This window comes from Sorex araneus, chromosome 8 (assembly GCF_027595985.1).
Source record: "Sorex araneus isolate mSorAra2 chromosome 8, mSorAra2.pri, whole genome shotgun sequence".
Lineage (NCBI taxonomy): Eukaryota > Metazoa > Chordata > Mammalia > Eulipotyphla > Soricidae > Sorex > Sorex araneus.
Genome location: NC_073309.1, coordinates 66432650 through 66445976, shown reverse-complemented (window position 1 = coordinate 66445976; position 13327 = coordinate 66432650). Strand labels below are relative to the sequence as shown.

The window sequence follows — 13327 nt, the reverse complement described above, 5'->3', positions numbered from 1 at the left end:
TGATCTTTTGCACTTACTATCAATTTTTGAAGAAGAAAAGTGAACTGAAATGTATCACTTGTCATCCCATTGATCTTCAATTTGCTTGAGCGGGCGCCAGTAATGTCTCCATTTGTCCCTGTTGTGTGCTATTGCAGCCCAATGGTATCTCTTCGCTCCAGATGAAATGGAAGTTTCCTAACTGAAGTGTAAGTTAACTATATTCTAAGAAAAATCATCTTTAAAGTCCATTATGCACAACATATCTGATTGTGTATATGTTTGTGTGTGTTTGTTGTATCTAAAAGTTTGATAGAATTGTTCATGGAATATGCAAGACCTGAAAGAACATAGCTCTTAATAGAAGTATAAAAACAGTACTCTTAATGGATTCTTTATTGTTCTCAACTTCTCTTAGCATTTCTATAAAGTTATATATTTAGAGTACTATGCAATTATTTCTAAATTTTGACTCATCAGTTGCCAACAATCTTGCTCAATATTTCCATCTTCATTTAATTGGAAGAAAATCTGAAGTTGAAGATTAAATTAAGTGTTTTAACATCTCATGCAAAATTAAGATATGTGATAAGTTTATTATTTTTAGATTTCTTAGACTAAGTTAAGAAGTCCTTTCACCGAATTGCAACGACAGAAGTATAATATATTCATCTTATTCAGCTCTGGTGTTTTTAATGTTGGCACAGCATGTTCCCAAGTCCTCATTTTACAAAAAATATGCTAATAAATGAAGACCAATTTATACCTTCAATTTAGGTGTGTGTGCATCAGCCACCCATCTCCCATCTCTGATAGATTTTATTTTTGCTCTTGTAGCTTTGTCAATTGTCCTTTCCCTAATAAAATTTCAGTTTCCAGAACATAAAGCAGAATATAATTCACAACCTACAATTCTGTACAAATACAAATATTTCAGCATTTGTTTCCTTGTAATATCTTGATGGGTGTAGAAATATAGTAGATACTGATATAGTTATGGAGAAGAGGAAGTAAAGAATTACACGTGTGCAAAGGAGGATCTATAAAGCTTCATCTGATACTCTATTCAGAATGACGTATGTAACCAAATATTATAATTTGTTTACAAATCATTTAAAAAATTTTATATCTACCTTTGGCATTCATTTCTAATGCATTACATTTTGGCATTAGAAATTTAAGTAGGCCAGAGAGATAATGCAAAGGAAAGGGCATTGATTGCATGTAGCTGACCTGGATTCCAACCCTGGCACCTATGGTCCACTAAGTTCTCAGGAGTGACCCCTGAGTACTGTACAATATATGGCCAAAGCCCCCATTTTCTATCTTCCCCACCCTCCTGCCCTGATTAGAAAAAGAAATTTAATTAAAGACTGCATTTGAATAGCAGACTAATTCAGTGCCCATATCTAGAAAGATAAAGTGTATCAGTGAACATGTAGACTATCACGTGCTATAAGAAAATCACTTTTACCTTCCCTGACAACAAAGGTAATACCTGCAGAGATCCCTTTTATATGAAAATGAATAGTGAAAAATAGAAGCAAAATAACAAGCTGAAGTCTTTGAAAAATATTTTTCTGCCAAGGGCAAAAAAGAATCACTAAAGGAAGAAACCCTGATCTCGAAATGTCTTAACATAGAATAAAAACAAAGATTACATACATATTTTATATCTTCTCATTTAAATAGACATTAGTAAATGTTCAAAAATAAAGGAAAAATTAAAGATAAAGGCAGAAATGAAAATGAATATGAATGAATGAGAAACTAACATAACAAAGTGAGAATATTGAACGAAAGCTTTAACCTAAAAGAATTAAAATGCAGACATACTATCAAATAAATAAATGGTAACAGGGCCAGTAAGAGACTGACTAACTGAAAAAATGCAAGGAAACATTATCTTCATCAGGGAGAAGCAAGCCTAGTGAGAGGGAGAGGCAAAATCTTGGGTGGAAAGATGTGCTCACTGTTACTTTCCCTTTCTTAGAAGAAATAAAGGCCCAAGACCAAATTGCCTCACTCATAAACATACCAGAATTTCCTGTGAGGTGGAGTTCCATCCACAGCAAACAGGAAAGAATTGCTTCTTTGCCTCATTGTCCTAACCAGACTTAACGTGATAAACACAAAAATCAATAATACTATTGGATATGGCTAAGGACTGGAGCTATTTGAAAAATATTTTTCAAATGCACAGTGGTAGGGTATTCACCTTGCACACAGCCGACCCGGGTTCGATTCTTCTGTCCGTCTCGGAGAGCCCGTCAAGCTACCGAGAGTATCCTTTCTGCACGGCAGAGCCTGGCAAGCTCCCCATGGCATAATCAATATGCCAAAAACAGTAACAACAACCTTCGAGTTGGTGGTATAGTGGCTAGCATAGCTGCCTTCCAAAAACAGTAACAACAAGTCTCACAATGGAGACGTTACTGGTACCTGCTCAAGCAAATCGATGACCAACAGGAGGAAAGTGCATTATGGCTAAATAAAATGTTAACAAATACAAACAAAGTTGTGATTTTCATGAAAAAATTGACCAGGAATAAAAGGATGATTCAATAAAAAACAATGTGTTATGATGACCCATCATTTAGGATGTCCAATTTTAAATATTTCCATTTACAGAAGCTATATTATTGTGATTAATGAATAGGTGTTTATGCAACACTAATTTAAAACATAAAATAATGTGCGTATACATTAGCAGAGAAAAAAGACTGATTTTTCAACAGTATAAACATTGATATTAAAAGCAGAAAGAACAGCTCATTATAAATATCATTAATTAATGTGGCATATCTAACCAAGAAAAATAGCAAAATATTAAATTTCTTTAAAGAAATTTAAAGCATAGACATTTAAAGGAAAAATGTAGTATTTTCAGGCAGATTACTACTGTGTACCTAGAAAATTTGAAACTAATTGTTCTAGTTTTTATATTCAAAAAGAGAAGTCATAAAATGGATGAATACATATTTTTATTTTTTTTTAGTTTATTTTTAATTAGAGAGTCATCGTGAGGGTACAGTTACAGATCCATACATCTTTGTGCTCATGTTTCCCCCATACAAAGTTCGATAATACATCCCTTCACCAGTGCCCATTCTCCACCACCAGTAAACCCAACATCCCTCCCCCACTCCCCAGTCCCGTCTCCCCCCACCCCACCCTGCCACTATGGCAGGGAATTCCCTTTTGTTCTCTCTCTCTGATTAGGTGTTGTGGTTTGCAATAAAGGTGTTGAGTAGCCATTGTGTTCAGTCACTAGTCTGTATTTGGCCCGCATCACCCTTCCCCCACATGACCTCCAACCACATTTTACTTGGTGGTCCCTTCCCTGAGTTACCCAGAATGAGAGACCAGCCTCCAAGCCTTGGAAACAATCTCCTGGTACTTATTTCTACTATTCTTGGACGTTAGTCTTCTAGTCTGTTATTCTATATTCCACAGATGAGTGCAATCTTTCTATGTCTGTCTCTCTCTTTCTGACTCATTTCACTTAGCATGATACTTTCCATGTTGATCCACTTATATGCAAACGTCATGACCTCATTTTTTCTAACAGCTGCATAGTATTCCATTGTATAGATGTACCAGAGTTTCTTCAACTAGTCATCTGTTCTAGGGCACTCGGGTTTTTTCCAGATTCTGGCTATTGTAAACAGTGCTGCGGTGAACATATAAGTGCATATGTCACTTTGACTATACTTTTTGGCTTTTCTGGGATATATTCCCAGCAGTGGTATTGCTGGGTCAAATGGGAGCTCAACCTCTAGTTTTTTGAGAATCGTCCATACTGTTTTCCAAAAGGGCTGAACTAGCCGGCATTCCCACCAGCAGTGAAGAAGGGTCCCTTTCTCCCCACATCCTCTCCAGCAGCGGTTGCTTTTGTTCTTTTGGATGTGTGCTAGTCTCTCTGGTGTGAGGTGGTATCTCATGGTTGTTTTGATCTGCATCTCTCTGACGATTAGTGATGTAGAGCACTTTTTCATGTGCCTTTTGGCCATTCGTATCTCTTCCTTGGTAAAGTTTCTGTTCATTTCTTCGCCCCATTTTTTGATGGGGTTGGATGTTTTCTTCTTGTAGAGTTCAACCAGTGCTTTATATACCCTTGATATCAACCCCTTATCTGATAGGTATTGTGTAAATATCCTTTCCCATTCTGTAGATAGTCTTTGTATTCTGGTCACTGTATCTTTTGCGGTGCAGAAGCTTTTTAGTTTAATGTAGTCCCATTTGTTGATTTCTGTTTTTACTAGATTGTTTAGTTCCGTGTCACCTTTGAAGATACCTTTATCTTCAATATCGTGGAGGGTTTTGCCGACCTTGTCTTCAATGTACCTTATGGTTTGTGGTCTGATGTTGAGGTCTTTAATCCATTTTGATCTGACTTTTGTGCATGGTGTCAGGTCGAGTTCTAAGCCCATTTTTTTGCATGTGGTTGTCCAGTTGTGCCAGCACCATTTGTTAAAGAGACTTTCCTTGCTCCACTTCACATCTCTTGCTCCTTTATCAAAGATTAGATGATCATACATTTGAGGTTGTGTGTGGGGATATTCCACCCTGTTCCATTGGTCTGCAGCTCTGCCTTTGTTCCAGTACCATGCTGTTTTAATTGTTACCGCTTTGTAGTACAGTTTAAGGTTGGGGAGGGTGATGCCTCCCATCATCTTTTTCCCAAGAATTGTTTTAGCTATCCGTGGGCGTTTATTGTTCCATATAAATTTCAGGATTGCTTGCTCCGCTTCTTTGAAGAATGCCATGGGTATCCCTATAGGGATCGCGTTAAATCTGTATAATGCTTTTGGGAGTATTGCCATTTTGACAATGTTTATTCTCCCTATCCATGAGCAGGGGATATGTTTCCATTTCCTCATGTCCTCTTTTATTTCATGGAGTAGAGTTATATAGTTTTCTTTGTAGAGGTCCTTTACTTCTTTAGTTAAGCTGATTCCAAGATATTTGATTTTCTGGGGCACAATTTTGAATGGGATTGCTTTTTTCATGTCCCTTTCCTCTGTCTCATTGTTTGCATATAGGAAGGCCATGGACTTTTGGGTATTGATTTTATAGCCTGCGACTTTACTGTATAGGTCAATTGTTTCTACGAGTTTCTTACTAGAGCTTTTAGGTTTCTCTAGGTATAGCATCATATCGTCTGCAAATAGTGAGAGCTTGATTTCTTCCTTTCCTATCTGAATCCCCTTAATATCTTTTTCTTGCCTGATGGCTATTGCTAATACTTCCAATACTATATTAAAGAGAAGTGGTGAGAGTGGGCATCCTTGTCTTGTCCCCGATCTTAGAGGAAAAGCCCTTAGTTTTTCTCCATTGATGATAATGCTTGCCCTAGGTTCGTGATAGATGGCTTTGACTATCTTGAGAAAAGTTCTTCCAAAACCCATTTTGGTGAGAGTTTTTATCATGAATGGGTGTTGGATCTTGTCAAATGCTCTCTCTGCATCTATTGATATGATCATATGGTTTTTATCTTTACTTTTGTTGATGTGATGGATTATGTTGATTGATTTCCGAATGTTAAACCATCCTTGCATCCCCGGGATGAATCCCACTTGGTCATGGTGTATAATCTTCTTGATGAGTTGTTGGATTCTATTTGCTAGTATTTTGTTGAGGATCTTTGCATCGGTGTTCATCAAGGATATTGGTCTATAGTTTTCTTTGTTAGTGGTGTCTTTGTTTGCTTTTGGTATTAGGGAGATATGTGCCTCGTAGAAACTGTTTGGGAGTGTTTCTGTTTTTTCAATTTCCTGGAAAAGCTTGAGGAGAACTGGCAACAAGTCTTCTTTAAATGTTTGGAAGAATTCGCCAGTGAATCCATCTGGACCTGGGCTTTTGTTTTTGGGGAGACTTTTGATTACAGTTTCGATTTCCTTGATATTTATGGGCCTATTGAGGTATTTCACGTCTTCTTGGCTCAGTCTTGGGAGATTGTAGGAGTCAAGGAATTCGTCCATTTCTTTTAGGTTCTGAATACATATTTTTAATGTATTACATTCTTATAAACAAATTGCAGCCCATTAGAAAATAAAATAAGAGACAGAATGATAGTACAGTGGGTACCATGTTTACCATGCATGTGATCCCCAGGATCACATCTAGTCACCTGAGCACTGCAGGATAGATGCTTGAGTGCAGAGCCAAGAGTAATCCCTGAGCATCACCATAAGTGGTCCAAAGACAAAAAAAGAAAAAGAAAAAAATATAATGAGAATAAAATCATTTTGTCACTTGTATCACTTATCTTCCCATTGATCTTCGATTTGCTCGAGCAGGCGCCAGTAACATCTCCATTTGTCCCTGTCCCATGCTAGTATAGCCCAGTGATATCTGCTCGCTCCAGAAACAGGAAGAGCCTCAAACTGTTCATTCAGGGTTTTGACAAAGAAGTCTGACCATCTCGTTTGTGGCGGCCACATGGTCATTTGACGTCCCATGAAATCCAGTCAGTAACAGCTCTAGTCCAGAGGTCGTCTGAATCGCATTACATGTCCGGCCCATCTGATTTTTGATGTCTTGGCAAACAAGACAGCATCCCTGATTCTTGACAGTCAGCGGAGGTCAGAACTCTGGATTTCTTCTCTCACTTGAGTGAGACGTGATACTCCTAGCATAGCTCTTTCGATTCTTCTTTGTGATACCACTGTCACTGTCACTGTCACTCTGCCATGTGGGCACGATACTCTCAGTAGTTTGCCGGGCTCTCTGAGAGGGGTGAAGGAATCAAACATGGGTCAGCCGCATGAAAGGCGAATGCCCTACTGCTGTGCTATGGTTCCAGCCCCTTTGTGATACCAATGAGAATGAAAGAAGATTTAAAATAAAATTTTTATGAGACACTAACAATTTAATGAGTATGAAAAATTACTATTACTAAGGAATATTAAGAATTGATTTGAATATATGAAAGATTTGTTATGTTCTTAAATAAGAAGTCAATATTGTAAGATAACACCTCTAAACTTTGAAGGTAGGCAGGCTAAATATAAATTTTACTTGGGAAAAGAAGATATGAGACTAGACAGCAAATTTAGAAAAAAAAATTAAAAACCACTCCACCAGATATAAAATTACAGCGATTAAATATTTACTGATGTAAAAATATGCATGATAAAGCTGGAAAATGCTTTATAATTGACAAATTTGCTTTAAAATGTCAATGCCTGCATTTAAAATATATAGTTGAAAAATAAAAGGAAAAGCATGATAAATTTTGAAAAATGACTAATTTCTTTATACTCTGTACAGGTATTTCAAAGCAATATAAAAAATACTGCCAAAACATGCACAGAAATGTACTAGAGACAGGCCTCTAGCTTCCATGCGCGGACTCTGGCTTCATCCCCCACACCACATGGTCCAGGATTTAATGGGATCCACTTCTCAGCATGGAGCCAGGAATAGTCTCTGAGTACTGCTGCATGTGACCCCAAGCCTCAAATAAAATTAATTTTATAAGTAAAAATGTAATACGCAAAGGAGTTCCCCAAACTATTACATGTTGAAGTATTTTTAATAATTACTTCATTTTACAAAGATATGCTAAACAAAATAAGGATTTTATTTTTTAATCTGTTACAAACTGAAAAAATACTTGAAGGTATATACTGTTGGAGATATTATGGAAGCAAAGATTCCTAGCAGTAAGAGCATAAAATGTAAAAACCTTTGGAGATTGATTTGACAGTGTCTATCAAAATGAGAACCGTGCATACATTTTACCTGCTAGCTCAACCTTGAGCATTATCTACAGATATACTGGAAAAATTGCAAAGGACATTTAAACAAGTTTATTTCTAGATAAAAAGTAGTTTGTTGTTTCTTTGCTTGCTTGCATGATATTTGGTGGTTGGTCCTTACCTGGAGGTGCTCAGGGCTTACTCCTGACTTTGTACTCAGGGATCACTCCTGGTGGCTTGAAGGACCGTATGCAGTGGCAGACACCAAACCTTGGTTGACTGTGTATGGCAAATGCCTTACCCACTTTACTATCTCTCTGGTCTCTGGAACTATAGTTTTTCATTTAAAAAAAAAGGGATTTTATGAATATCTACCCATGTTTTCTTAGTTATTTTAAGTACAATAACCAGAATATTGTAGACTGAGTGACTGAAGAGCAAGTGGTTATTTCTTCCTGTTTTGGAGAATGGGAAGTCCAATATTAGAGTGCTGGATCTTCTGGGGCGGTCTGGTTCTCTTGTATTTCCTCACATGACAAAGAGCAAAGAGAGAACACAGACCGCAGGACTTTTTGTCCTTTAATACGGCCACCCATCTGGTGATTCTACCATAATCACCTACTCCAAATTTATTTTCCTTCCCAAAGATTCAACTCCAAATACTGTCACATTGGGGATTAAGGCTTCAACATTTTTATTTTAATTTTATTGAATCACCATGACATAGTTACAAGCTTTCATATTTGGGTTACAGCTACACAATGATCAAACACCCATCCCTCCACCAGTGCACATTCCCCACCACCAATATCCCGTGTATACCGCCCCTTTCCCACCCTCCCCCTGCCTCTAAGGCAGACAATATTCCCCATACTCTCTCTCTAGTTTTGGGCATTATGGCTTGCAACACAGACACTGAGAGGTCATCATGTTTGGTCCATTATCTACTTTCAGCACACATCTCCCATCCCGACTGATTATTCCAGCCATCATTTTCGTAGTATCCCTTCTCTATTCCACCTGCCTTCTCCCCTCCGCTCATGAAGCAGGCTTCCAGCTATGGTGCAATTGTCCTGACCCTTGTATCTACTGTCCTTGGGTGTCAGCCTCATGTGATGTTATTTTATACTCCACAAATGAATAAGGCTCCAACATTTAAATTAGAAAAGAGGCCAGACATTCACAGGTACTCAGTGAACTGGAGTGTGGACTTTGCGTGGGGAGGCGCTGGTGTGATCCCTTTAACCTCTATGTCACCAAGAACTACAGGAAAGACCCCAAAGCATTCTAACTGGAGTAACCCCTGACTATAATCAGACTCCACAGCACCCCATCAAAACTAAACAGAACAAAGCAGAAGGGGAATTGTCGAAGATGAAAGGGAGGGCGGTGGACACATTCAGCCCATGGCAATGATGAGATACATTAAAGATTACTTATCCAGTGACATGGTTATAGTAATGAAATTCCCTTCAGCACATTCACAAAGGATTTTTCTTGTAAAGTGAACTCACTTTACAATTGATTTTATATGAACTTAATGAGAAATGAATTCTCTCTTTTTTGTAAAATTATGTATTAATACAGCTTTAAGTTTTTAAATAGTAATCAGGATGTTTCTGGGTTTTCTTTGTTTGTTTGTTTTGCTTTTTGTGTCACAGTTGGCAATGCAGAGGGGTTACTGCTGGCTTTGTGCTCAGGAATTACTCTTGACAGTGCTCGAGGGACCATAAGGGATGCTGGGAATTGAACCCGGGTCGGCCTCGTGCAAGGCAAACACCCTATCCACTGTGCTATAGCTCCACCCCTATAATCTGGATGTTTCTTTCAGCACTTTAATGCCTGTCCTCTGGCTCTGACTTATAGTGTTTCTCATTAAAAGAAACAAGCACTTATTTTCCCACTTTAAAGAAATGTGTCTCTTCCTTCTGATAATATATGATGTTCATTTTGACTTGTGTCTTGATGAAGCTTCCCTCATATTTTTCTTGCTTGGAACTTCGAGCTGTCTTAAATCTCTCAGTGAAAGTTCCAATTTTCAGTTTAAAATTTTTTAGCCATTATTTTTTTCAATATTTTCTCTTCTTTAATCTCTGTGCAAAATCTGAAGAACAAGTGTTTCAGATTCTTTCAAATAAATTATTTCAAACAAATTATTTTAGAATAATTTCAACACATCTTTTAGACTCCTTTCTGAGAATGCCCCTTCTTATTTGACTTTCCCATGCTTCAGTCCAGATATTTTCTATTGATCTTTATCTTGATTATCTTCAGGTGTAATTAACTTGTTTTTATTATATTAATTAATTATATGATTAAGCAATTTCACTTCTGAATATTTTACAAGGAAAACAAAACCACAAATTCAAAAAGATAAATGTACTATTGTATTATGTACACTGACCAAAGCAATAAGTAAGTAAAATTTCAATACATGGCTAAATGGATAAGGAGAATGTGGCACGTATCCAATATAATGACCTATTATTTAACCATAAAATGAATGATATCTTGCTATTTCTGGCAAAATAGAGGAATCTTGAAAGCCTTATACTGTGAGCTAAAACAGGCAAAGACAAATATGGTGTGATCTCACGTATATGTGAAAAACAAAACAAAGTCACACCAGAGATGTGAAATTTACAAAAGGGGACTGAAGTAGGAATGAGGTAAAATGATTGAAAGGGGTCAAAAAGTATAAACTTTTACTTACAAAACAAATAAAATTACAGAGATGTAATGTACATTTTGTGACTAGTTGATAATAATGTTTTGCATATTTGAAATTTTCTAATATCTTAAGTCCTCATCACAAGAAAAAAGTTGTATCTATATATTGTAATGGATGTTACCAGACTTATTATGATCATTTAGCAATATAGATATTAAATCATGTTTTACACTTCTTCCGGACTGGAGCACAGTGGGTAGGGCATTTGACTTGCACGCGGCTGACCCGGGTTCGATTCCTCCATCCCTCTCGGAGAGCCTGGCAAGCTACCAAGTGTATCCCGCCCACACGGCAGAGCCTGGCAAGCTACCCGTGACATATTAGATATGCCAAAAACAGTAACAAGTCTCACAATGGAGACTTTACTGGTGCCTGCTTGAGCAAATTGATGAACAGCAGGATGACAGTGCTACAGTGCTACAATTTTACACTTAAAACTAATATGTTATATGTCATTTAGGCTCAACAAAAAGCTCCACCTGTTGATCTGTTAATTTAAATAATGATATTTGTTCATTCTAGGATATCTATATTTTCCTATTTATGATTTCAGGTGTCTACTAAAATCCTATTTTTTAATTTTTTAGGAAGTATTTTTCATCTATTTTAAAATAATATTTTTTAAAATAACGTATAAATAATATTCATTATTTTTAATTCTAAGCCAAGTGATTTTGATATCACTTGTGGGTCTATTTATACTGCCTTTTTTTCCCTTACTTTCACTCATAATATTGTATCATCCTGTCTTTAAAGAATGTTGTCTTGTTTAGTGCTTAATGTCAGACAGTACATAGATACATAGATACTGAGAATATCATTGAACTGTGGATAACATACTTTTTTTTTCAGAGAATATTAGCATTTGGTTTTGGCTGTCTGCCTAATTGGAGTAGATCACTTTAATCCTGTTTGTAGCTGACTTTAAGAAGTGGATTTCACTCTTTTGTTTGGATAAGATGTTTCCTGTTTATCCTAATTTCTAGAATGTGACCCTTCAGGATTCCCGACTAAATATCTAGAATCATTTCCTAAGGCCTTACTTTTGGCTGATACCTAAACTGAATTTTCTTTCTCACTCCATGAAACTGCTAAAAATTCTGTGAGACTTCCCAGACTTACTTGCCACATTTTACTTAGCTTTTCAGATTAAGCTACCAATTTACACACAACAAACACTTTAAGGGCAATAGTGACACCAAATGTTAGATTAAGCTTAATGCATTTTCTTCTTTCGGGTATTCCTGGTCTCGGATTCTGAGTGTCTTAGATGTTCTCTAAGTTTATGAAGAAGTATATATTTTTTAATCTACAAAAATTTCCATCGATCATTGTGGCAATATTGGTCTAATACAATTTCACTCTTATTAGCCAAAAATGGAAATTTGAATTAGGTGTTTCTGAAGTGTTGAACCTTGCATTTTTTTTTTACTACTTGTAATCACACATATTCACAGAAGTATTCAGTTTATTTCACACATAACTACTATAGAAAATTCATTTTAATTCTCAGAATAGAAAGAATATGTGTGCAGACAACTGGAAGGATTTAATAGATAGAGATAAAACCAAGGGAATATGGAATTAACAATGTCAAGCGAAGATTATTTAAGACTATAAATGAGAATGATTCATTAAGTGTTACTGGAAGATGGAAGATAAGAAAAAGGGAAAGTGCAAAGAAAGTAGTGTTGATTCTGAATATTGACATAACCATATGTCACAAATATTACACCTATATTAAATGTGCAGAAGTATCAACTGATTAGCATAAATAGTTCATAAAAGATCACCCAAATCTAGACAACTGTAAATATCTTTATTTTATCTTAAGTGTGATGTCTTAAGTCAGTGAAGAATTATTGCTAAACAAATACCATTAGTGGGCAAAAAGTTAGATCCTAAATTTATGCCCTATATCAAAATAAATTCTAAAAATATCAAAAATGTAATTAATATAAAGTGTCATTTGGAAGGCAATATGGGACTCAATTATTTTCATAATAACAAAGAAAAATACATTTATATATATATTCAGGAAGACTTTTTTTTAAAATATCTAAAAAGAAAGACTCATGCTCGCTTCGGCAGCACATATACTAAAATTGGAATGATACAAAGAAGACGAGCATGGCCCCTGTGCAAGGATGACATGTAAATTCGTGAAGCATTTCATATTTTTAAAGCACCATCAAGCTGAAAAAAATAATCAGGTCATTTTTTGCTTTAAATGTTTTTTGAAAGTTCTTTTGAATAAGTTATTTATTTATTTTTTGCAAATACCCATTATTCAAGCTAACATTTTGAAATTATATAAATAAAATTTAAAGTTTACAGTAAACTATTAATTATCCTTTCAAGATCTCATTAGGAAACCAGTTACTCTGAAAAGATAGTAAACCTAACAGATTATTTAAATATGGTCATTTACAAGGATGCACAGACCAATTTATAACTAAAGAATACTCAGAATCTTTCATCACACTGAGATCAATCTCCAAATTTTGTTTCTATTCATATGTAAATTTAATTCAAACCATCTGATTGTAAACTAGCTGTTGTGCATTAAATAATTATGACTACAAAAATAAATAAATAAATAAATAAAAAGAAAGACTCTAAGTATGTTCAGTCCAGCAGTATAGACCTGAAATTGGGTGTTTTGTCCTGGCTGTGTGATGCGCAGATTCAGCAGTACTTGGGTTACACCGGCAACACTCTTCCAAGCCCCGACTATTTTAAAACATAAATTACTATTAGAGCATTTGTATAGAAGCTAGAAATCAGGAAAGCATTGGAATTCCTAACTCTACAAAATAAATACATTCAAAAATCTTTCAGCAGATGAATCTAATTATAGGGTTAAAATAATTAATCTGAAGGAACATAAATATGTCGAGCATGTGTGAGG

At 35.8% G+C, this 13327-nt stretch overlaps 1 non-coding gene across 1 annotated transcript; it reads left to right on the top strand.

The window, feature by feature from the left end:
- The first annotated feature begins 12491 nt into the window (after nt 1-12491).
- Nucleotides 12492-12598, top strand: LOC129406950 (U6 spliceosomal RNA). Its single transcript, XR_008631357.1, has one exon. It is a non-coding gene; the product is annotated as a U6 spliceosomal RNA (small nuclear RNA).
- The last annotated feature ends 729 nt before the right edge of the window (nt 12599-13327 follow it).